The sequence below is a fragment of the Dermochelys coriacea genome, chromosome 6 (assembly GCF_009764565.3).
Source record: "Dermochelys coriacea isolate rDerCor1 chromosome 6, rDerCor1.pri.v4, whole genome shotgun sequence".
NCBI classification, from domain to species: Eukaryota; Metazoa; Chordata; order Testudines; family Dermochelyidae; genus Dermochelys; species Dermochelys coriacea.
Window position 1 is genome coordinate 88,445,318 of NC_050073.1, and position 25,872 is coordinate 88,471,189.

General features: G+C 46.4%; 1 protein-coding gene across 2 annotated transcripts in view; it reads left to right on the top strand.

The window, feature by feature from the left end:
• NRXN3 (neurexin 3) overlaps positions 1-25,872 on the top strand; it is a 1,462,434-nt gene that overhangs the window by 51,278 nt on the left and 1,385,284 nt on the right. Inside the window, exons 3-4 of one of the 2 annotated variants that reach the window (XM_043516016.1) lie at positions 4,605-4,790; positions 7,536-7,653. The gene's annotated coding sequence lies outside the window, so the exon portion shown is untranslated. Of the gene's footprint in view, positions 1-4,604; positions 4,791-7,535; positions 7,654-8,858; positions 9,388-25,872 lie in introns of those variants that run through there. The other variant, XM_043516015.1, reaches the window with a different exon arrangement.

Sequence of the window (25,872 nt, forward strand, 5' to 3'; positions counted from 1 at the left end):
TGGTGAAATCCTAGCGGATCTTAAACATAAAAAAGAAGCTTACAAGAAGTGGAAGGTTGGACATATGACCAGGGAAGAGTATAAAAATATTGCTCGGGCATGTAGGAAAGATATCAGGAGGGCCAAATCGCACCTGGAGCTGCAGCTAGCAAGAGATGTCAAGAGTAACAAGAAGGGTTTCTTCAGGTATGTTGGCAACAAGAAGAAAGCCAAGGAAAGTGTGGGCCCCTTACTGAATGAGGGAGGCAAGCTAGTGACAGAGGATGTGGAAAAAGCTAATGTACTCAATGCTTTTTTTGCCTCTGTTTTCACTAACAAGGTCAGCTCCCAGACTGCTGTGCTGGGCATCACAAAATGGGGAAGAGATGGCCAGCCCTCTGTAGAGATAGAGGTGGTTAGGGACTATTTAGAAAAGCTGGACGTGCACAAGTCCATGGGGCCGGACGAATTGCATCCGAGAGTGCTGAGGGAATTGGCGGCTGTGATTGCAGAGCCCTTGGCCATTATCTTTGAAAACTCGTGGCGAACGGGGGAAGTCCCGGATGACTGGAAAAAGGCTAATGTAGTGCCCATCTTTAAAAAAGGGAAGAAGGAGGATCCTGGGAACTACAGGCCGGTCAGCCTCACCTCAGTCCCTGGAAAAATCATGGAGCAGGTCCTCAAAGAATCAATCCTGAAGCACTTAGAGGAGAGGAAAGTGATCAGGAACAGTCAGCATGGATTCACCAAGGGAAGGTCATGCCTGACTAATCTAATCGCCTTTTATGATGAGATTACTGGTTCTGTGGATGAAGGGAAAGCAGTGGATGTATTGTTTCTTGACTTTAGCAAAGCTTTTGACACGGTCTCCCCACAGCATTCTTGTCAGCAAGTTAAGGAAGTATGGGCTGGATGAATGCACTATAAGGTGGGTAGAAAGCTGGCTAGATTGTCGGGCTCAACGGGTAGTGATCAATGGCTCCATGTCTAGTTGGCAGCCGGTGTCAAGTGGAGTGCCCCAGGGGTCGGTCCTGGGGCCCGTTTTGTTCAATATCTTCATAAATGATCTGGAGGATGGTGTGGATTGCACTCTCAGCAAATTTGCGGATGATACTAAACTGGGAGGAGTGGTAGATACGCTGGAGGGGAGGGATAGGATACAGAAGGACCTAGACAAATTGGAGGATTGGGCCAAAAGAAATCTAATGAGGTTCAATAAGGATAAGTGCAGGGTCCTGCACTTAGGATGGAAGAATCCAATGCACCGCTACAGACTAGGGACCGAATGGCTCGGCAGCAGTTCTGCGGAAAAGGACCTAGGGGTGACAGTGGACGAGAAGCTGGATATGAGTCAGCAGTGTGCCCTTGTTGCCAAGAAGGCCAATGGCATTTTGGGATGTATAAGTAGGGGCATAGCGAGCAGATCGAGGGACGTGATCGTTCCCCTCTATTCGACACTGGTGAGGCCTCATCTGGAGTACTGTGTCCAGTTTTGGGCCCCACACTACAAGAAGGATGTGGATAAATTGGAAAGAGTACAGCGAAGGGCAACAAAAATGATTAGGGGTCTAGAGCACATGACTTATGAGGAGAGGCTGAGGGAGCTGGGATTGTTTAGTCTGCAGAAGAGAAGAATGAGGGGGATTTGATAGCTGCTTTCAACTACCTGAAAGGGGGTTTCAAAGAGGATGGCTCTAGACTGTTCTCAATGGTAGCAGATGACAGAACGAGGAGTAATGGTCTCAAGTTGCAATGGGGGAGGTTTAGATTGGATATTAGGAAAAACTTTTTCACTAAGAGGGTGGTGAAACACTGGAATGCGTTACCTAGGGAGGTGGTAGAATCTCCTTCCTTAGAGGTTTTTAAGGTCAGGCTTGACAAAGCCCTGGCTAGGATGATTTAACTGGGACTTGGTCCTGCTTTGAGCAGGGGGTTGGATTAGATGACCTTCTGGGGTCCCTTCCAACCCTGATATTCTATGATTCTATGATTCTATGACCTTCCCCCATCTCTTTGTGCAGAGTGCCAGGCTTAGAGTCCAGCTTCACCCTGCACCCACCTCCTTGCCTGCAGGCAGCTCTAAGGGGGAAACCAGTGATTGTTTCCCATCCAGACAATGCCACACATGGATCTGCGTGAGACTTGGCAGCTCTTCAGACCTCCTTGAACAGGCTAGTTCCTCCAACCCGGAGTGAGCTGGAGTCTATGCCTGGGGATGAAGGGCCCCATTTCCCATGCGCCAATGCCCGTGAGCCAGCCGGCCAGTCCTACTCCCAACATGGGGCTGAATAGCAAGGGTCCCTAGAGATGAATAGCTGCATTCTCAGTGCTGACCCAGTCAGCTCCACAAAATCTTTTTTCACTGGGAAAAGTGTGGGAACTAAAGTAATCCCCTCAGCTGTGCCTCTGGGTGCATCTGTACAGTAGCTAGAGGTGTAATTCCCAGCTCGGGTAGGTGTACAGGTGCTAGTTCTGGTTGAGCTAGTGTGCTAAAATTATCAATGTAGCCACTGCTACAGGGTGGTGGCTTGGGCTAGCCACCTGAATACAATACTGCTCAGTCCCTGGGTGTGTACTTGGGTAGCTAGCCGGAGGCACCAACTCGGTTGCATGGCCACACTGCTATGTGTAGATATTAGCTTGCACAGAACTAGCACGTACAGCTATCCAAGCTGGGAGATACACATCCCAATTGCTATGTAGGCAAACCCTTAAGGTGTGCTGCCTGAGAACCAGACATCAGGAAGGCTGTATATTAATAAATAGCATCATTGTGACACACCTCATGTGGTCTATGTTTCTCTACATTTGAAGTGTTGATTATTTTTATCTGTCCCCACATCTCCACTTAAAACCTGTGTCCCATGGCCCAGGCTGTGTTTCTGAATCCTAAGCTGTGCCCCTGCATTTCCAAATATACCTCTGCCTCACAAGTTGTGCTCATGCACCCCAAGATGTGTCCCATGCTTTTGCACAGAATCCATATGTTAAGGGATGCCCATATCTCAAGCTTTACATGTGTTCTCCAAGTTGTACTTACACACCCCAAGCTGTGTCTCTGCTTCCGAAGTTGTGATTCATTGGGCTAAGTTTGACCCAAATTGACAGATGTGACCCCACATGCCAGCAATTCCCTAAGGGTACCTACATTGCAATTAAAAACCTGTGGTTGGTCCATTCCAGCTGACTCTGGCTCATGAGGCTCAGGGTAAGGGACTGTTTAATTGTGGTGTAGACGTTCGGACTCGGGCTGCAGCCCAGGCTCTAGGACCCTGTGAGGTGGGAGGGTCCCAGAGCTTGGCCTCTTTCCTGAACCCAAATGTCTACACCACAGTTAAACAGCCTCTTAGCCTGAGTCCCATGAGCCTGAGTCAGCTGGCATGGGTCAGCCAAAGGTGTCTAATTGCAGGGTAGACATATCCTATGGGGTCCCAGGAGCTAAGAGTTGGCATGTTGCTCACAGGAAATAAGATTTCCAGCACTTTATGCCAATGTGCGTGTCTGACCAGCACATTTTGCTGGAGCTGGAATAAAATGATGCATCAGGAGAAAGAATGAAATAGAAGGTTAAAGGAAATTAATTTGGAAAGGGAAAGGAGACATGACAAGAGAAGAGTGACTCCGTGGTCTATGCTTAGTCCTTTCTGCCAGCTTTATTTACAGGGTTCCCCACTTTATATTGGAGATCCTGGTGGTTGAAGGGGAGAATGCGGGGGCTGTGTCGGGATGGAAAGATCCCTGGGCAGGTGAGCAGGAGTGTTCGTGTTGTTGATGAGCTGGAAGGGACTTGTGTAAGTTCCCTGTTAATAAAGCCACCACTGGGCCTCATGGAAATGCATCTCAGCTTTCATTTAAAAAGAATCTTTCCCTCCCTTTTAATCACAAAGAACTTTGAAAATGTAACTGATGCCAACTGATTATTTTACAGATTTGGAGGAGGTGGACAGAGCATTTTATCACGGGCACGTTACATGATCTGCCCACTGAGACACAATTTTTTTAGGGAACCCTTGTGAAAATGTTGGCAGCAAGTGGGTGCTTTGTATTGGGGAGTGTAACAGCATTGGTATGGTGGAAGGAGCCTCACTAAGGAATGGTCTCACCCCTTTCACATAAATGGTTTGTAAACTCCATGGCTGGTGCTGGGATTGACAGTATGAGAAGCAAGGAATTAGAAGGGACTATTGGTTCAAAAAACCTGCTCCTCCAGTTGAGTACTTAGAGGGTAATTCACATGCACTACACTGCACACTGCTTTCCTGATCTCCCTACTCCCCAGCACAGACCTGCTCTGCAGCATTAAAGGACCTTCCCTGCTTTCCCCACAGCTACCTATTGTGCTCTTTTTATCACATGCCTTTGGCATCTGAGCATGACCATTCCACAAAAGTGGAGGTGCATTGGTCTGAAATATGCACAATAAGACATGTGGAAACAGTAGAACTGTCATCTGTCGTATCATCCCTGGCTCATATACCATAGTTTGAATAAAAAATCATATTGGCCTCTTACTCAGTTAGGTGAAGCCTCCTGTCTCCCTGTACTCATTTATAAACTTGCAGGATCTGGAAGTCCTAGACTGATGGAATAAACAGACCTTTATGAAAGCTTGCCGTTTTCCCCAGGGTCCTGGAGGGTCAGATGGAGAAGCATTCAGAAAGATGGTCCGCATCATTGGAAGAATCTGTCCATGAGACCAGGTCCAGGAATTCAGTCAAGTTGGGGCACCAGGATTACTGTTCTCTCATTGTCTCTGAATCTACGGGTGTGTGACAGGAAATAGGGTACAGAGCAGTGGTTCTCAGTCAGAGGTACGTATGCCCCTGGGGGTAGCAGAGGTCTTCCAGAAGTTACATCAACTCATTTAGATATTTGCCTAGTTTTACAACAGGCTACATAAAAAGCACTAGCAAAGTCAGTACAAATTAAAATTTCATACAGACAATGACTTGTTTATACTGCTGTATTTACTATACACTGAAATGTAAGTACAATAGTTATATTCCTATTGATTTATTTTATAATTATGTAAATAGGGTCTGAATGAACTCTATTCTGACAGCTAGTTGGGGGAGGGAGAGAGACTTCAGGAGTAAACTGTATTTATATGAACACATCTACTCTGTGTAGGTATCCAACAGATAGAGCTGTGTTGCTCAAAGTGATCAACTTTGGCTGGTGTTGGGTTACAAATCACTTTAGTACTGAATGCAGGGGTAGTGAAATGTTGTTATCAATGTTATTGTCTTTATTGTATGAATAAAGGGGAGTAGAACTGTGCTTAACCTGTCCCAAATGACGGAGTCACCCTCAGCTGAAAGGACCTTGTTAAGCCAGGGTCTCGAATGCCAGAGCCCTGTGAAAGTAAGAGGGGTGGGGACCAGTATCCCAGCCAGGAGGTGTGGACTCTCCCTAAGGGTCCCTGGTCTGGTTTAACCTATTCCTCCCCACTGATCAAAGATAGAGTTAATCAGGTTTCATTAGGAGCCTTTTGTTATTTCAAGTACTCAGTAAGAGCTAAAATCACTTGTGGTGGGGCAGTATTTCTGCCTAGCCTGCTGAGAGCTAAAAATCACAAAGAGACTGATCTACAGAGGTCACGGCAGAGAGGCAGGTGGCAGCAGAAGGTAACTGATGGGTGGCGAGTGAAAGTGGCAAACAGTCGACCGGCAGGAGTGGCTGGCAGGGCGTCCAGGCAGCGAGGAACAGCAGCTGATGGGGCGGCCAGCCAGAGCATGTGCTCAGATGGTGGAGCAAGCAAGATGCCTTCTTCCCCGAATGGGAGGTGAACTCACACAGATGTACCTCTGAACCCTGAGTCCTCACTGACCAAGGACAACCACTGTGAATGGGGTATGGTGAGGGAACAGGGGAGGGGGGGCACACTAAAGGAACTTTGGTTGTAGAGCTCCAGAACATGAGGCAGAAGACTCTGCCCCACATACTTTTGGGTGGGCATCCTGCTCACAATTTTATGTTTATGAATCCTGCTTGTGGCATTTTCCCTATTTAATGTTGTGTGATTCTCTCCTTTCATTAAAAGTTTCTTTTCTACACTCAGACTCTGCGCTTGCGAGTGGGGAAGTATTGTCTCTCAGGGGCGCCCATGGGTGGTGTGTAATTTTCCCAGGTTACTGGGTGGGGACTTGAGCTGGCCCTGGTTGCTGCTGGCTCCACCTGGCAGAAGGGTTACAATTTATATAGTAAAAATGAGAAAGTAAGCAATTTTTCAGTAATAGTGAGTGGTGACACTTTTTTGTATTTTTATGTTTGGTTTTATAAGCAAGTAGTTTTTGAATGAGGTGAAACCTGGGGGTATGCAAGAAAAATTAGACTACTGAAAGGGGTACAATAGTTTGGAAAGGTTGAGAGCCACTGGTATTGTGAACTCTTGCATCCTTAGTGAAATTCCTTATAGGAATGAGAGATGGTCAAGACCTATTAAGTGATCATGTCCATCTCCTGGGAAACGGTGGTAGGATTGTTCCTTGCACTGTTTATTTTTGTGCTTTATCCAGTCCAGTTTTAAATGACTCAGACAGTGGGGCTTCCACCATAGTCCACTAGAGACTGTTCCACAATCAGGTAGATCTCATTTTGTCCCTGGCTTACTAACCTGTTTTCAGACTATGAATGCTAGGTACTAGTTTATTTTTCAGCTTGGGAGCATACAGATCTGTGTTTACCAGGTTCAAGGATTTTGAGATCTTTAACAATAGGGACTATTAATTTTACATGGAAGGCACTCAGTTATTGTGCGGATGGATGGCAGCATAAAACCTCTAAGATAGTGTGACCTACTGTTGAGTGTGTTACAGGTACCAATCTGCAGCAGCTATGAGTTGTTACAGCCCCTATCTAGAAAGTTTTGGCTCTTTAATTCAAGCTGTAGCAGTGCATGCTTTTAGCTCTAGAGGGGGTTGATTCAATCGTTGGTGTGTTAGCCAAGAGGGTAGACATCACAGTTGGTAGGTAGCTAAATGGTGCTGGAAGTGCTGAGTTATTTGGAACTCCAAACATAACCTCAATAGACATTTCTGAGAAGTGCTGGTTCACCAAGACTATGAGCTAGAGAAGATAAAGAAAAGTACCATGAGTCAGATTTTGTTTCAGTTATGCAAGTCTAAATCTGTAGTAACCTCACTGAAGTAAATGAAGTTACTCCTCATTTACTTCATTGTAACTGAGACCAGAATTTGGCCCCATGCCTCCATTAGGGGACTGATAGATTGCACTGCTCTGATGTGGTCCACATAAAACAGAAGGCTGAAGGGCATCCTATTTTTGCACAGATCTCATTGCTCTTATGCTTTCCCTATAAAGCAAAAGGCTGAAGGGCATATTGTTTTTGCACAGACTTCTTCTGGGACACAATCTTGATCTAAGCACTATGCTCTTGATGCAGGAAGACCATTGTCATCTTGTTGAAATTGTCTGCATCTGACCCCCAAGACATCTGAATTTGTTAAGAGATGTGTGGAACTGTTGAAAGCTATGCAGCCATTTCACTTTCTTACATGATTAAGTCACCAGTGAAGTTCTTTTGTGTTTTACAGAGATACCATCCCTGGGGATTCCTAATACTACTTTGGACTATTTAATGCTGTTGCGTGGCTGTTATACACCTCAGAGGCAGCTGTATTTCTGCACTGTGCAAAGTGATCAATATGCTCTGTAAGTAATAATAATTATTTATTATTTATTGAGCACTATGAGTCGGCTCAGGGCTATGCAAACACAGAGAAAGACAGGGGCCTTGATTCTTTTCTAGGATGCGAAAGAGAAGGAAGGGCAGGTATCTTTCCAATCTGTCCATAGGGTAAATGCATTTCTAAGTGCCTGTCCTCTAGGCACAATACACACACTATAGAGCACCATAGGATCTGTCTAGAAGGGTTCTTAGGTTGCAAAATGTAATAGAATCAAAATGTATGTTTGTTTTGGTTTGTTTTAAATGTCCATGACTACTGTTCTTGGCCAAAGCTTGTTTCCTTTTACTTCTGCAAGTAGTCCTTGTTCACCAGGTCAATTTTGTTGAATTCAATGAATTATACATGTGGGGACACTCTGTCCTTTAAACAAATTCAACATTCTCCAACAATGTTGGAAACGAAAATGTAGCAGCAGAATTAGGCTAGTTCATGAGAACCAGGAAGTGAAACTGTCTAGAAAGGGAAAGTGAAACCAACCAGTCTAATTTCTCAAGCTGGTGAAGGGTCAAAAATAAAGAACAACAGCAGTGGGAAAAGTTGAAACTCTTTAAGTCTTTCAATTGTTATATTTAGATACTATAGTGCTGAGTGTGGTATGAATAAAAGATAGATAGGCAGACAGAGGAAAAGATATGCTATTTGTAACACATACTTCTTTAGAGATATGTTGTATATCTTTACAGTATCCTTTTATAATTTTCCATGCAGTGTCGAAGACTCACATTGCTGTGAGTTTATTCCTGTCAAGGTAGGTGTGAATTGCGGACAGAGTACCATCTGAACTCAGTATTGCCTGCCTTTCACAGCCAGGCTTACCATCTTATTATTATTTAACTCTAGTGTTATTTATAGTGAATATGAATGTAAAATACAGGCAGAGGTGTATGCATTCATGAGTTTGCATGTCCCCTATAGGAAAGTCATATAGAATTTAACAGAGTGACTATCTTTCTGTAGACCTTTTAAGACAGTCTATAGAATCCTACAGCAGGAAGAACCCAAATAGAATAGAAATAATTCTTGTTAAATTCAATAGGATGATTTAATAATTCTGTAGGAAGGAGATCATTCTCTATCATGTGCTGTAGGTTTTCAGAGTCATTTAAATATATCCCCGTTTAATTTCTATAGAACCCTATTAGTTTCATCCCTATTAAATTCTACAGGACTTTCCCAGGAGGGGAGTGTGTGTGTTATCTCCCCGTTCCAGTTTGCGTAAGAATCCTTTTCAGTGTGGGAAAGCTGGGCTCCCAAGCACCTGCCTCTTAGTCATCCAGGGCTTGAGGATGTCCCCAGATTACATCTTGTCAGCTGTTTGCAAAACAGCCCTGGGAGGAGAGTGTGAAACCCTGAGCCACACAGCCTGGCTGTCTCTTTAAAAGCTGGGGTCTTTGCGCTGGAGAGGGAGGGATTGGCTCTGGAGTGCGTGAAATTCCTGGGCTCCTCTGACAGTCTCAGGCAGAGAGCTCAGCTCTACACATCTCCTCTTGCATGCAACTCACTGAGAGGGAGAGGCAAGCCAAACCTCCCCTTTCTGCCTGCATCCCAAGCTATCAAGGACCCGTTTTAGCATCTCCAATACCCCCACCCTTCCCCACCAGTCCTTCCTAGAGAGACACCCTGGATTCTTTTGTCCCCAAAGAGGAAACAAACAAAGAGTTGATAAAACAGCCAAAACCTCTTCTCAACTACAAAGGTAAGACTTTGGGGGAAGAATGGCAGGATGGAAGAAAGACTCAAAATGAACAGATATTTCAGTGTATCCAGTAGAAAGTCTTTCAGTTTAAAAGGTAGTGGGTGCTCTCACTTGAGAGTTCCAAGGGTGATTTTTTAAAAATTTTTTGATCACAAATATCTTGGAGATTCATTATTTTTTGGTCTCTTCCTGTGAGTTTTTACCAACCTGCCCCTGCCCTCCTTTCCTTCTCCCCTCACCTCCCAGTTATGAAAAGTGAGAAAGATTTTTGGAAACGGCACACCTAGTGGGCTGATTTGTTTTCAGGTGACAAGCACAAACTCTCCTCTCTAACCAATACTTTTATTTTTGCTTCTTTTTTGTTTTTATTATTTTACTTTTTAAAATTACTATTTTGGAGGGGCTGGTTTTTAAAAGTAGAGAATGGAGGTGTTTTTGTGAGGAGACAAGATTCTGCTACATTGAATTATAACAGGGATTTGCTTAGGTATCAAACTATTTGACTAGCGGCTGAAGGATTTCTTTTTTTCTTTTGCAAAATTTTTACTAATGAGGAAGGAAGGGGGAAAAGAAGAAAGTTTTCTTTGGATCTATTACAGAAGAACCTTCCCTCCCCACCTTCCATTTGTTTATATTAATGATTTAGTAGCCGTCTTGCCTGAAAACTTCCACTGTGAGCGACTGCTGTAAATTTTCAGGCAGCGAGTGACCTTAAAGGTTGGTTCGATTCTTTCTTCGTGCAAGATGCATACAAACTACCCATGATTTTCTTTTAAAAAAAAATCTAACTACTTTATAATTTAAAAGAAAAACATCATCCACTCCAGGGCAGTGATGTAATTCCCCTACTTATGGGCACTGACTCTGGTGCTTTGCATGTGACTTGTCTTTTGCTTACTCCCTTAATTTTATTTTAATTGCAGTATAGCTAAGAACTACTTTTATTAACTACCATTCTTTAAGGGCACATTTCATTAAAATTGAAATCTTTCTTTTTTTAAAAAAATTATTTTCCATTCCCCACCGCTCCCCAAAAAGAAATTAGAGAGAGAGAAAAGCGAAAAGATCAGAGAGGCAGAACCAAAGCTAAAAAATGGAATCGTTTTTAAAAGACCACTTTCGCTTATCCAAGCCCCTGTTCCCACCTCCTCTTGGCGCAGCTATTCAAAGCTTTGTTGAAAATAGTTTTAAAAAAATAATATTCATTTTTGTTCTTATTTCTTTCTTGCACGTGATTGTTCTGTGTTAAGCACATAGCCCTCCTAAAGAGATGAATATTGACATGATCGCTCACTAACACCTATGCTACAATATATTTTGAGTGACTGTTTTTTAAGGGGGTGAACTCTTAACTAGCCTAGTGAAAAGTCAGAGAGAGATGTTGGGTGTGTGAGAAAAAAATTGAACCGAAAAGGATTTGCCTGCTAACTGGATGAAGTCGGTTATTAATTGTAATGTGAGACTGAAGGGTGTTGTATTTCTAGCCAGGTAAGGTAAAGCGGGCTATAATGTTAAGTTGGGTAAGTTTATCTAAGGGCTAGTCATGTTTATGGAGGAGGAGGTTGGGGAGGGAGCTTTGGTGTTGTGGACGGACACACTTCATCTGCTGGACTATTTGAGGTATTATATTTTGATAATTTTATATTCCTGTTGATGTTTTTTGTTTCGGTCGTTGGCAGTTTCTGAAATGTCCATCTTTCTCCTGCAAAGCATATTGTTTTGGGGAGAAGGGAGTTGCATCTGTGGACACTGGAAGTTTGGGGATCACGCGAGCAACAGGGCTGTATTTATTTATTTAAAAAAACCTCAAAGTCAGGAGGTGAAAATTCCCTTTCTGGAGTATTCGGGCACCTTCCAGTGGGGTGTGTATCTTTGTGGTTTTCATTATTTATTTTATTTTTGTTCTTTAAAAAAAAAGAAAAGATAAGAGTTATAAGTAAATAAATAAATAAAAGCCCCGTATTCGATGTCATAATTCCAGTGATGATGGCTTCTAGGCAGACCGATATCTGCCGATATCACCCTGTTCCATGGCTGAAGCCTGGCCTCATTTTACGCTGCGTTTCTACTGAACATGTTGACGTGCTGCTGCTTATATAAGGGAAAGAACAAATTCAAGCGGATTAGGTTTGAGATTTTGAGATCGGTTACCCAGATCATGTTGTGGGGTTTTTCCCTTTGCGGGGGGAGGGTTGGAGAGATGTGGGCGAAATTGGGGAACATGGTGGGGGAGATGGAGGTGATGTGGGGAGCAGCTTGTTCGCATAATGTCTGCGCAGCCTCCCTTTTTTTTTTAAAAGCCCATTATCTCTAAAAACACATTCTTCTTCAGACCAGTATAAAAACCATGTGGGAGGGGTTTTTTAGCGAGGGGGTTTGGTCTGGGAGTCATTAGACCCACTGCTGCAAAACCAAGATCCAGAAATCCATCTGCACCAACATTTCGGGGGGAGGAGGGCGTGCGGAGGGGGGAAGGGATGGCTTGTCGCTTTTGGATTAGCAGCACAGGGCTTTGTATTCTTCATTCCCCCCCCATTTCTGCCATTCCCCCTCACCCCACATCTGCACATCCTCTCTCCTCCTCCTCCCAACCGCCCCCCCTGAAGGCATCTCATCTCTTGTCGAGAAAATTCCGTGTTACATCCTGATGGCTCTGCGGCTTTTTTTTTTTTTTTAGTGCATCACAACAGTGGCACGATGACCTTTGCTTCATGCCACACAGATGCAGGCTCCTGATACGAGTGTGACCATGGCTCACCCGCACAAACACATGCCCTCCTACCCAAGATGGGCCATGGTTTAATTTCATTTTCTTTTTTTGGGGTGGGGGGGTGGAGGGCTGGATAGACATTGTTAGGGGGGTGGGAAATGCAGCAAATGCCAAAGGCACGTCCATCCATTTCTCCGCCCCATCTTGCTGTTCGGTTTTCCAGGATGCTGTGTCGCACATTGTGAGATTGGAAATTTGGGGGGGGGGGGTTGTGAAGAGCAGGGGCTTGGGGAAGGGAGGGAGCATATGTGTGTATTTGGGGGGATGGATGAACCTGACGACGTTAATAACATTTTTTTGGTCAAACGAACGCCCAGTGATAATGATTCAGTTTAACCATCTGTGAAATAGATGCTTGCAATGCACTGGAATAAAGGTTACTCCAGGGAGCTTGGGCTGAGGTTGGCGAGCTCTGGGGAGCATGATATCCACACTCGGGGGAGACAAACACATACATGCACCCCGCAGACCCCTCCCCTCGCAAAGCCCCCTTGTGTATCCGAGCTAGAGGGCATTATAATGTAGAGAGAGGGCGTGTGCTGTATTGGAGCCTGGACCAAACAAAGCCTTTCTTGGCTTGTCTTCCTCTGCCATCCCTCCTCTTCCTCCATGAGCCTGTCCATGCCTTTGATCAGACATCACGGGAATCTCAAAATTTCCATGCAGTTCTGTGCCAGAGGCTGTGTGTGTGAGACTCCAGGGTGGCAAACAAAAAGGGGGGAAATCTACTTGCCTTTCTCTGGTATGATGTGCAGGAGAGGCACAGCTTTTCTAGTCTGAGCAGAGAGAGGGGGAAAATCCCCCCTCCCTCCCCAACCCTAGCAAGGAGAAGGATCAAGCAAGCCCTGAAGAGGTGGTGTGGGTGATTTTAGATGGGTAGTGGGGTGGACAGTGTGTGTGCAGGACAAGGCAGCAGTGGGGAGGTTGTTAACAGAGTGTAGAACACGGCTGGCTAGCTTGTCCATTTGGAACCCTGCCCAGTGACTGCCAGAACCTGTAATCCCCCTCCTGTCCCTGGATCCAAAGTCCTCCCTACACTTCAGTGAACATTCGTTGTTCAGTCATGGTCTGGCTGGTCTCTTGCAGGGCTCTGAGAGGAGCCGGCAGAGAGAAAGGATCTCTAATGGTTTCTGCCTTCCTGTCGGCCAATTCCCCCTGTCTCCTGCATGTGGCTAAATTTCACTGCACCCTTCTAAGTCCCTGTGTTTCTGGATCTTTCTGCTTCACAAGCGATAACGAATGGGAAATAGATACATTCCAGGTCATCTTTATGTGCCTTTCACTTTCCTCATCTCTCTTTTTTGGAGCTGACCTTCAGAAACAGCAGCAAATTATAGTCAAAGGGGTGGGGTAGAGGATTTTCATGGGGTCACACACCTGCTGTCTGCATGGGTGATGCACAGAAAAATGAAGGCTCCTTCATTCAGCTGCTTTGTCCTCTCAGGTTCGATCCCTGGTTGAGCTTCAGCTGGCCAGTTTCAACTGAGAATTGTTTCTTTTTGGGCCCTTTCCACCCTTTCCTCCCTCCCCCCCAAACCGCTCAGTAAATGGCTGTCGCGCTGCGGCTCCAGCACTTGAGAGCCAGCCATGGCTGCTGTAGAGATGACAATGCAGTGGCTGGGTGAGCAACAGGCAGAGGGTGCTGCAGGTCCCAGGTAGTTGCTCTGACCCTAAGAATGACTCTGTTTTCCTGTATGGCGAAGGTAGGCACTGATTTTTATGGTTCTTTCATTTCCCCAGTGACTGAGTTATTGATACATCCCAATGGCACACCCAGCGCCCACCCAAATGAGAAGAAATTTGTGTTTAATAATTAGGAAGGTGAAAAAAAATTCTTCTTGATAAACTCTAATGATTTAAAAGTGAGTTTTGTGCAGGCGGAAAGTACTAGACCGAGAGCCCGATAGGTTGACATTCTGTTTATTCCTTGGGCAGGCATAGCCTGGACAGCAGCTGAGCAAGTCTCTCTTTCCAGTGTTCTGCACCCCTAACCTGGAGTGACTCCACTTCTGGGAGTGAGAGGGGAGTTCAGTCCGCACAGCCCATGTAGTCTTTGGCCCTTCTGCTGAGGGTGGGGCAGTTAGTGCCAACAATGATGGTGGATTATATGATTGGGACACCTTTCCCACTAGGAAACCCCCACCGGCTCATTTCTTATAAGCTGCCCAACAGCAGTAGTCAAATGGGGATGGCGTTTAAACTTCATCAGTGTGGACTGGATTTAAACCAGTGCCCTTGAGGTAAAAGTTTCCATATTGCATTCCTGATTTCCCAAGCCAGAAATGACCCTCTTGGTCTATGGGCATGGCATTCCAGGGAAGCAAGAAATCACTCCTCCCCTCCCTTTCTCATTGCTCCAGCAGCAGCATTTCAGTGGATCTAGTGATCTCTTTGCTTCTTGTTTGTGCCTCCTGCAGCCTCCTTCAGGGCTCCACAGTCCAATAGCATCTCTTCCTGTCTTCTTTTCTCTTTCTGGGGGGGGGGGGGGGAGAAAGCAGTTACTTTCACTCCTTGATCCTTCTCCTTCTGTTCTCTGGCGAGTGACTCTGCACATCCTACTACACTTTGGGGTGTGTGCAGGTGAAAATGTGTGCTGGCAGAGCCATATTATGCTACATTGGGAAAAGGACAGATGGAGTCTCTGGGAATGAAGTAATAAGGGACCAGAAACTTTGTCTTAAACTCCAGCCAAAGTCAAAGATGAACCTTCCTGGAGATTCATGAGAAGTTTGGTTACTTTTTTAAAAAATACAATAAAAATTAACTCTATTCCCAAGCCTCCATGTGTTTAATAGATTCATCCAGGAGGAAAAGGGCACAAAACTTATTCTGGGACTATTCTCAGTGTAGCTGGACCCACAAGTCAGCCACATTTCATTTAAGCCGTATATCTCCCTCTCCTTATGCAAAGAACAAGTGGCAGGAAGTAGGCTTTACTGGTTAGAGCATAGGCAGGCAGAACTCTTGGGTTCTAGTCACCAACACACTGTGTGACTTTGGGGTTGAGTCACTTCCCAGCTCTTTGCCTCAGTTTCCCCTCATGACAACTGGAACGTGAGGATTAATGTGTATAAAGGGCTTTGAGCATCTTGGCTTACATTTATTGGCCCTCTTGACAGCAGTGTCAGCAGATAGACTGAGACACATTAGTCAAAGGTTAGCATAGAGGAAGTATGCTCTTACCACTGTCTAAGCTGTCCCTGCTGTATGGGCAGAGGATGGCAGTCTCCAGTACTGTTGATCTTCTGACACATTTTGCCAGTAGCACTAATTATTTTTTTAGGCAAAGAAAAGCCAGGATTTTGCGTTGGGCTGATTTGAACTAGACTTTGCCATAGCCCTCCTGTTGGTGTGGGTGAAATGTTGAGTGGTTGGAAATGGGGTGGGGAAGAGTGGTTTGGGGTTTTTTTAAGGATAGGTGGGGGGCTCTTGCTGTCCTTCTCAGAAAACACTTGCCTGTGAGAATCCATAGCAGTCTCATACCAGAGCAGTTCAGATGTCTGACCCTTGTGGCACATGTTCCTGCAGAACCGCAAGCTGTGTATAAGTGGCAAGTCATGGCTGTGAATGTATGGGCTGTTCTGTGCTAGGAGCAGAATGGGAAGGGTGTGGTGGACAGGGAACGGAAAGAGGCATTTACAAAGTATTTTAGGCATAGCTGAAAAATTCATTTCAGCTTATCTGAAAGAGCATCCTTTACTGGCAGAGAGGATTAGCCCTTCTTCCACCTCTCCCACTATTGTCTCTTGGAGCTCCCTCGTCATATGTCAGACCCTAGTGGTAGATCAGTCTTCTTCCCACCTACTCCCTCTGCCCACTTCTTGTCTTTTGTTGACTGGGGATAGAGACATGGGGGGCTCCGAGAGCTTATCTGCCATGTCCCAGTAGTGGTGTGGCTCAACTCCTGTTGTTTCCAGAGCCCTTTCCTGTGCCCTTGATGATGAAGGACATCTTATTTCAGAGCACAATCTGCTTGTCAGTCTTGGCCCTGCTGCTGTCATCCATCATACTACAGGAACTAATTAACACCAGGAGCCTCGGATCCCGGGAATGAAGTGCTAGGGTAGTTGGATTTCTCAACTGTCCTGATTTCTTTTTTCATCACTGGCACAGTCCAGTCTAGGAGATCATGGAATCAGGGGTAATCTCTCTTGACTGCTGCACCAACCCTGGGAGGTGGAGGTGCCTGTGTATTTGTCAGGGAGGGATATTTGAGGATTAGATCCCTCCTCAAAATGCCCTTGATGCTGCTGCAGCATCCCCTGCATCCAAGCAACTCCCAGTAGCAGGATGAAAGCTGAAGAGTGGGCTGGAATAATAACTGATAAGGATAGAAGAGGGTGGATGATTTGAGGTGTGATTTAAGCCTTCAAAGCTGGCAGTAGCCTGCCGTCTGCCATCAGAAAGCATAGCAACAAGTGATCCCAGCATCCATTCACTGGACTGACCCTGGGAATGTATTTTGCTCATGGCAATGGAGAGCATCCTGTCTCTGCAGCCTCACCCCTTCTACTGCTGTGGTGATGGGAGCCTCATCAGGAGGAACAAGGGCCATAGTGAGGACCAGGGTGTGGTAAGAATTTAGCAAAAATATGGGTGGGAGCAGAATTACCAAGGCTGTTAGGACAGGTTCAAAGATTTCCCCCTAAGTGGAATGGGGCAGGGGGAAGATTACCCCTTGGAATGTTGCATGTCTGTACCAATATCACATAGCATCTCAGAAGCATTTGTTTCTTTCTGCAGTACGATCATGTCTTCCCTGGCCAACTGTTTATTTCTGGAGGTGAGCATTTTGAGGAGGGGAAGAATTCGTGGGGATGGAAAAGGCATAACTATCTGGCGGGATGAGCCTTAATGTCAGCAGACGGAGGATGTGGGGTGAGGGGAAGGAAAAATTCTCCAGTGGGGTAACCCTCCAGATGAGACCTGGTGTGTCTGCAGAGCAGGGATGTGTTGGCTTCATTTCAGTGTGTGTTGCAGCCCATTTTTTTCCAATAATGTGTTAATTAAACATTGATTTCAGGGGAAAAGGGAATCTGCATGAATTGCAAAAAATAACTGATGTGAGGAGGAGTGGGATCTGGTAAAGAGTTGTGTGGAGGGACCTGCTGTCAGTTGCTTCCATGATGGATTGTAGAGGGAGAAGCGGAAAGGGCTGGAGACAAATCTGTCCACCCATTGTTTAGAGTCATTTACTCCTTCTAAAGAGGACCCTCCCTCCTTCCAGAAAAGTGCGATCTTTGGCATGTTGCACACTGAAGAATTGCCACACAGCCACTTGAATGTCCCCAACAAACCACCTTATTTTCATAGGGGGAAAAAAAACTTTCCAGGAGTGATAGAGATCAAGGCAGCCTTCTGACCAGCTCAGAGCCCAATACACTCCTTACTTGCTGCCCTTCTACACAGTGGTGGCTGACCTTCAGGAAGGATAAGGGACTTATTACTACCATAGGGAGATCATCATCTTTAGTTCAAGAGACAGAGGCCTGTGCTTTTTTGGAGCTGAAGGTCTTAGGATTCTACTCTGCAGCATATGAATATGTCTGGGGATAAATTATTGTATAATCACAACAGCTGATATGATTGGGGCATGCTAGACCACTAGTCAAGGTGTCAGGAGATCATCTTGGCTAGTGCCTAGTTGGATGACATTCCAGTTGATTATTGAATAACTTGTTTCTTCTGGGGCTCATTGTAACTTAGTGAGAGAACCTGGAGTCTGTGAATGCTGCTGACCATATCAATGCCTTTGCCACTTGAAACACTTTCCCTCCCTTCCCAAGCCTTGGTGTCAGCATCTTTTTGAAGCTGAGTCTAGAATCCACTTACTTTTGGAAGGAAGGTCTTCATGATGGGATGGTGACTAGATTTCTGTGTTGTCCACTTCATTTAATACTTGTGGTGTATTTATGTTCAGGTGCCTACAAGAAGGTCTCTTCTAGGTACCTAAGGAACATTATTATTTCCAAATGATTTTTGAATTGTTCTGTTGGTGTCCGGTTGTACTTGATCATCCCTCTCTGGGCAGTGATATACCATGTTTATAAAATTAATTTATATTTGTACCTCTGTCACCAATAAATTCTTGTTCTTCCATTGGTCGTTGCTGGAAAAGTGTTTTGACTGGCAATGCCAAGCTTCTTACTTGTACTCACCCCGCCACTTGTGATTCAGCTAATATCACATGGTCATGTTACCTGCCAACCACAGTCATGATAGGAAAGTGCTTGTTGTTAACCCCTATGTTACTGTTCACAGCCTTCCTCTTATTTACATATGCTGTGCCACTGACATCCTTTAGCAGCCCAGTGGGGATTGAGGGAATGTTAAGGCATACCTTGTATGTTCAGTAGGGTACTGTTTGTAATTAAAATGGTCTAAAACTTACAGCACAAGCTGTAAGACCAAGGCCCTGTTTTATGGGGCACCCATTTATATAATCTTTTTGGGTAGAGTGGCTGTCTGGAGTCCTCTACTCCAGAGGACCCCAATTAGTGTAATTATCGGATCTTTAGTGCTAAAAGGGACTAAAAGGGAGGCCTCTGGAAATGGGAGCTGGGAATCTTGGGATCTAATCCTGGTTCTACCACAGACTTGTTGTGTGCCCTTGGGGACAAGTCACTAAGGACACTGGGTATTTTTGTGGTCTTGAGCCCTTCATGTCCTTCTGAGCTTCAGTTTTCCCATTTGTAAAATGAAGAGGACAGATAGGTAGTGTTGCTCAGTGTTTTTTTTGTTTTTTCCCTCTTCTTAGTCTCTGATCTTGGTGGATTGTCCCTAGTAGATGTGCAGAAAATCATTTCTTAGAGCTGCCTAGTGATTCTGATCTCCCCAAAGTCACACTGGGAAAATGCCTCTGTTCTTGATCTGACTTATTTACTATTTCAAATTTGTTTGTTCTCTTTAATTTTTCTTTCTGTCCTTGTTAAATCCATTATTCTGATCTTTCCATTTCCATGTAACAAGAACAACTTCTCCCTTTCTGCTTTAAAGCCTCTTTTCTCTTGTACCTGTCCAGATATTTTCATGCACTTATGTTCAAGCATTGGTTCTTCCTGAAATCTTCATTTTTCCTCCCCACTCCCAGGCTGGGCTGAGCAGGAAGGCAGTATAGTCAAGTGGATAGGGAAGAAAACACGAGCTCTTCTTCCAGCTCTGCCACTGACTTGCTGTGTCACTTGAGGCAGGTCACTAGCTCAGATTCCCCATCTCTAAAATGGGTCCCAAAATTCAGGAGAAGGGGGTTAAATTCTTCTCATGAAGGATCATAGACATTAGACTAAATTTAATCACCTCTAGTTTATATTCTTCACCTTGGGGGTCAGTGCAAGATTGTTTCCCTACACTCTGTTTCTCTAGTGCTTTATCCAGTCCCGTTCTGAGTATCACAAGCTATAGGGCTGCCACCACTTTCATTCAGGAGACCCTGCCGTAGCCTAATGCAAAGTATAAGGCAAACAGTGTAATTGTTCCAAGGCTATGGTCTTAGCTGCAGAATATGGAGACAGACTCATGAAATGAAAGAAACTCAACATTGAGGGCATCTGCCAGGCTCCATGGAAAAAATACTGCTTTGTAAAATGACCCGACAGAAATGTGGAGAGGAGAGGTGGTTCTAGCAATTGTCCTTAGAGCCAAGTGTAGCAAACCACTTCTCCAAAACCTGCCCCAACTTGATCCCTGGCAGAGACAGTTTTCTGTTACTAAATCCAGCCCACGCTGGAAATCCCTGTGAATACTATATTCTGTTGGAACAGATGAGCGGGACACAGATTTGTAGGTGGACTAACAATCTGGGGTACCAGCACAGTCTGTACATGATACCCAGTTTGGTTCTGTCTCCAGAATTCAGACATGTGGGCTTTCATTTAGGCCCATCTCTAGTTCAGAAGTGGCCCAGGCTTGGCTGTCCCTTCAGATCGTGTCTTCTGGGATGCCCCTGGTGGCAGGGGATTGTGGGGAAGGCCTCTGATTAAATGAGGGTGAGATGTGAAGGCAGTGGCTGAATGAATAGGAAGCATGGGATTCAGAGTATTGGCAAAGGGCACCTGGCTAGGACCCTTCTTTCTTCATCATATACATAGTGTTGCTTTTCCCTCTCTGTGGCAGACTGGCTAGCTGTGTTAGGGGTGCAGTAGTGGTGTGATGGGCCTAACTGCTGTTCGTCTCTGGGATCTAGTCCAGAACAGTACGTGTGCTGGAGTTCATGGGTGGGGGAGGGCAGACAGCCTTTACTCTGCATCTCTGCTGAAATCAACCCCTTGGTACTTATTCTAATGCCGTTTGTGTTGTGTCTAATCTAAAACGTGTGCAGACATAGGGACGGGTAAATTGATGACCTTGCTGTCTGCCTATCTTTCTCCCCTGATAACCAGATGTCTGAGAGCACAGGCAGTGGTAAAACTGGGCCAATGCATAGGGTTCAACTTTTGGGTGGCCCGTGGCAGTTAATACCCCGGCCGCCTTCTCTGAAGACCTAGAATCAAATCTTGGTAAAATCACAAGTGAAAGGAGTTTGATAGTCTCAGTTTAGTCTCTAATGCAGAGGTGGGCAAACTACAGGCCACAACCGGCCCACGGGACTGTCCTGCCTGGCCCTTGAGCTCCTGGCCAGAGAGGCTAGTCCCCCTGGCCCCTCCCCTGCTGTCCCTCCTCCCCTACAGCCTCAGCTCGCCACACTGTCAGCGCTCTGGCCCACTACTCCTGCCGGATAGCTCGGAGCCATGGCTGGCTGTGGTGGGGCTGTGAGCTCCTGCTCCTCTAAGTGGCATGGTAAGGGGGAGGGGAGCAGGGTTGGATAAGGGACAGAGAGTCCCAGTGGGCAGTCAGGGGACAGGGAGCAGGGGGTGGTTGGATGGGGCGGGGGGTTGGATAAGGGGCAGGGGGTCCCTTTGGGAGGGGTGGGGGTGGTCAGGGGACAGGGAGCGGAGGGAGTTTGGATAAGGGGCAGGTGATCCCAGGGGGCAGTCAGAGGACAGGGAGCAGGGGGTGGCTGGATAGGCATGGGAGTCCCAGGGGGCCTGTCAGGGGGCAGATGTGAGGATAGGGGTTGGGGCAGTCAGGGGACAGGGAGCAGGAGGGGTTGGATAGGGGGTGGGGTCCCGGGAGGGGGTGGTCAGGGGACAAGGAGCAGGGTGTTCTGAGAGGGGCAGTCAGGGGGCAGGAAGTGGGAGGGGGTGGGGGCCAGGCTGTTTGGAGAGGCACAGCCTTCGCTACCCAGCCCTCCATACAGTTTCGCAACCCCGATGTGTCCCTCGGGCTAAAGAGTTTGCCCACCCCTGCTCTAATGTGTGTTGGTCTGTGTTGCAGAAACCACCATGTAATCTAGTGCATCTGGAGCATAACTGGCTCAGGAAAAGTACATTAGCATAATATTGTTGGGGAGGAGTGGAGGACTGTAAGTCAGGACCTGAAGGCTTCAGTAGAGCTGTGTTGGTGTGGGGGTGTACTTGTCAGGACAGGAATAGCAGAAGGGCTGCAGGTCAGAACTGAAGGGTTTTGGTAGAGCTGTGCGTATGCGGCCCTGTGCATGTCAGGTCAGGGATAGTGTTTGGAGGGACATTTGCGAAACTTTGTGGAGGAAGACAGCCCCCACATTGCCCAAGGACCAAATGAACAGACACATTGTCACATGCACACACAATCCCTAATGTTTGAACATTAGTGCATACACTGGTTCTGACTGTTCCTTTGTCTCACCTGCCAATTGAGCAGACAAAGCACCTGTTGCCTTCCTGCTCTGAGAATGTCTCCTGGCTGCTCCCTGTAACATATACAAGTGAGGCCCCTGGTAGCACTGAGGCACGTGCTGGCTGTCGCTGTGTTTGTCTAAGTCTTAAACGTCTATTCTCCACCTCATTCCTTTGAACTCTGCCCACTGCTCTGTGAATACTAACACCAGCATATAAATTATCCAGCAGGGCTCTGGCACCGTAGCAGCCTGTGTTTTCAGTGGCGTGCATGCATAATCGATCCCGAAGGCTGTCTCCGCTTTTAACTCAGGCGTTTGCAGAGACCTTAGGCTTTCAGAGCTCTCAACCGCAGGCTGCCTGTGTGTCCTCCCCTTCCTCCTTCCCCCCCACACCCTTGTGTCTGGCTGGGTAACACTTCACATTACAGATCTGCCTAGAGGTGGCAACTCTGGGAGCTTCTTTCAGTGAGATGTGGGGAGAATAGGTCACTCAAACTTCAGTAGAGAGACACGGTCTTGTGCCAGATTCTTGATCCATCCCTCCCCATCATATAGGTGTCTGTCCCCAGTGGTGCACTAACTCTATGCCCAGCAAAGAACAACAGGTGCTGCTGCCTTATTCCTTTTGTTTTCCCTAGGACATGATTGCTGTAAAGGCTGCCCACGTGAGGGGCCATTTTGCCATTTAGAGGATTTCCTTACACAGCATTGTCTCCTGGAAGTGCATGAGGTTCGAGATGTAAATAGTCCCTCTGTGGTTTGATTGCTGATAAAGGCTGTGAGATTGGCTGTCTCTTCCTGGGGAAGTGAAGTGCATCCTCATTCGGCTTCTCCAAGAAGTGAAAGTGAATAAATAAATTTGTTAGTCTCTAAGATGCCACAAGTACTCCTTTTCTTTTCACCCCTTATGTCATTAGTCGGGATGCGTGAACTGTTTTGCTCAAAATAACCAGCTGCAACCTTTATCTAAGCCTCACACTGAAGCTACTTTGACCACCAAAGCTTCATTCAATTCTTCTGACTAATTCTCAGTGAGAAGGCATGTTGCTATAGGAAGGCCATAGAGTGCTGTTGCAAAAAGGAGGAGGTGGTACCCCCTATGTAAGCAGGGAGCTCTGAACTCCAGTTGCTCAGTCTCCCTTGCAGCAGCTACTCAGTATCACCTCACAGTGTAGGAGAGGAGTGAGAGGCCAAGTATAGATTGGAGGCACAGGGGTTCAGATGATGGGGCACAAAATGTACTAGAGGCTCAGTGAAGGGCAGAGGAGGGAAATGAATAGGGAGTCCGGGCCGGCTGAGGATTTGCTCAGGGGCTTGAGAATTCATTGGGGAGGCTTGGGTGATGGGGTTAGATACAGGATGGATGGTTGGGGCTGAGGGTGCAGAGGATACACTGGGGCAAAGGATAGGTTGATGGGGAAAGAGACCCAAGAGTAGACTGTAAGAGACAAAAAGCTGAGGGACGCTGGGACGTGTTGGGTGAGAGAACAGACACTGGAAAGGGGCTAGGAGCAGGAGATGGAAAAAGGCCTGGAGTGAAGAGAACAACAGAGAGTGAATGAGAAACAGAGCAGAATAGTAGCTTCTACAGTTGTATCCATCTGAACAGAGCTTTACATGCTCACTTTGGGCGGTACTTTGTTGACTGGTGCTGGGTGTCTTATAAGAGTCTAGACAGGCAGCAAAGGGAAGTAGGCAGTACAACATGCAAGGGTGAGGAAAGAGCTAGGAATCAGGACTTGGAGGTGAGGGCTGGAAAGGAGAGTAGGAGAGGAGAGAAGGGAATAGTTTGTTAGGGGAGGAAGGCTTATCTTTAGGGGAAAGACACATCGAGCAGAGACAGAAAAAGAAAGAGTTGAGCAAAGAGGTTTTTTGAGGAGAAACCAAAAACAAAGCATATGCGGTAAGTTTCAGGGTTTTTATTATCTGTTTAACATAAAAAATTAGCCTAAAATATTCTAAAACCACACACTTAAGTTTCTGGAACCTTTGTGTGAGAGGAGTGGGGTTGGAAGATTGAGAGAGCTGGTCGTGGAAGTGTCAGGTTGCTGTGTTAGAGAGAGTATGGAGAAGAGGAGCACCTATTTTATTGGAAAACAAGAGAGAACACAACCAATATTGACAATGTAGAATGTGTAATACGTTTCTGGGTCTGATGGGTAATACATATGTATTTGAGGCCCAGGAATATCAGTGCACTTCTCTTGTTTTAGGGACTACCATCAGGTTCAATTTATTCAGTTTAAAAAAAAGTTACTGCTTCTAGGGATTGGGGCCTGGTTCACTCTGCTCTCAGCGTTTGCCTAGGCTGCCTGCAGAGAGTGGACAGCACTGACAACACTGCCATTAGGAACCATGGCCCTGACCACCCCACAGCAGGCCCGGGGCAGACGCTGCAAGAGCTGAGACTGGGATCCATCCCCCACACCATGCTGCCACTGCTTGGAATGTGAGCAGGTGTGTGAGAGAGTCCCTGTCCCGGTGGGGAGACTGGGGTGGCAGAGATGGAGTCTGGTCTCAGTGCCTCATCAGACAGCACTGCAGTGTTGGTCCAGGGCTGCTGGGGGCAGGTCAGGCTGAGGCTTCTCATTGCCACGTTGTCAGCGCCACTCTGTCTCCCTGCCATCCTGGAAGCAGCAGCAGCGATTGCCTGGGCCGGAGCTGAGTGCGGAGTGGGCTGGGCCCCAATCCCTGCTGCACTTGCCGGCACCATGTGGTGAGACTCCCTCCCAAGGATAGGACTGGTATGCCACCTCCCTGCCCTTCTCTGGGATGGGACTGGCCTGTTAGCCTCCATGAGCAGCCATGGCCTCAGCAGGGCAGTGGAAACGGGGATGCCTGCTTCTGCCTCCCTGCTGTTGGAAAAATCGCAGCTGTTCGGAGAGAATGGGGACTCAGTGACTGTGCATAGCCCCGAAATTCCAACTTTCACCTGTGATGCTGCTATGAAATGTTTTTAACAAAAAATTGTGATTTTTTTCCCCCCACAGGGCCTTATCTATAATAACAGACAGATTAATAATAAATGCATGGTGGGGATTGGGGCCTGAGTGATCTATGAATAGGATGTGTGCAGCATTGTAAGATGCTTACGTTATCCTTTGTTTATTTTTGAATCACATGTTTTTTTACTTCAAGCCTCACATGCGATGATTGGGATCTATGGGGAAGGCAATCTGGGGATAAACTCTCTGACCCAGTAAACTAGGGATGTCCCTAGGGTGAAGGCTGAGAGTATTCAATTGTATCATTGAGTTCAAGTGTTTGGTGAAAGCTACAGGTCAGTGCTCTGCTCTGCTCCAGGATTATCTATCCCCTCTGCTCCTCCCAACTTTCACACACTCTGGAAGCCTGACCTTTCACAAAGGTGAAACTGAAGCACAAAGAGGCAGAATCATAGAATCATAGAATCATAGAATATCAGGGTTGGAAGGGACCCCAGAAGGTCATCTAGTCCAACCCCCTGCTCAAAGCAGGACCAAGTCCCAGTTAAATCATCCCAGCCAGGGCTTTGTCAAGCCTGACCTTAAAAACCTCTAAGGAAGGAGATTCTACCACCTCCCTAGGTAACGCATTCCAGTGTTTCACCACCCTCTTAGTGAAAAAGTTTTTCCTAATATCCAATCTAAACCTCCCCCATTGCAACTTGAGACCATTACTCCTCGTTCTATCATCTGCTACCATTGAGAACAGTCTAGAGCCATCCTCTTTGAAACCCCCTTTCAGGTAGTTGAAAGCAGCTATCAAATCCCCCCTCATTCTTCTCTTCTGCAGACTAAACAATCCCAGCTCCCTCAGCCTCTCCTCATAAGTCATGTGCTCTAGACCCCGAATCATTTTCGTTGCCCTTCGTTGTACTCTTTCCAATTTATCCACATCCTTCCTGTAGTGTGGGGCCCAAAACTGGACACAGTACTCCAGATGAGGCCTCACCAGTGTCGAATAGAGGGGAACGATCACGTCCCTCGATCTGCTCGCTATGCCCCTACTTATACATCCCAAAATGCCATTGGCCTTCTTG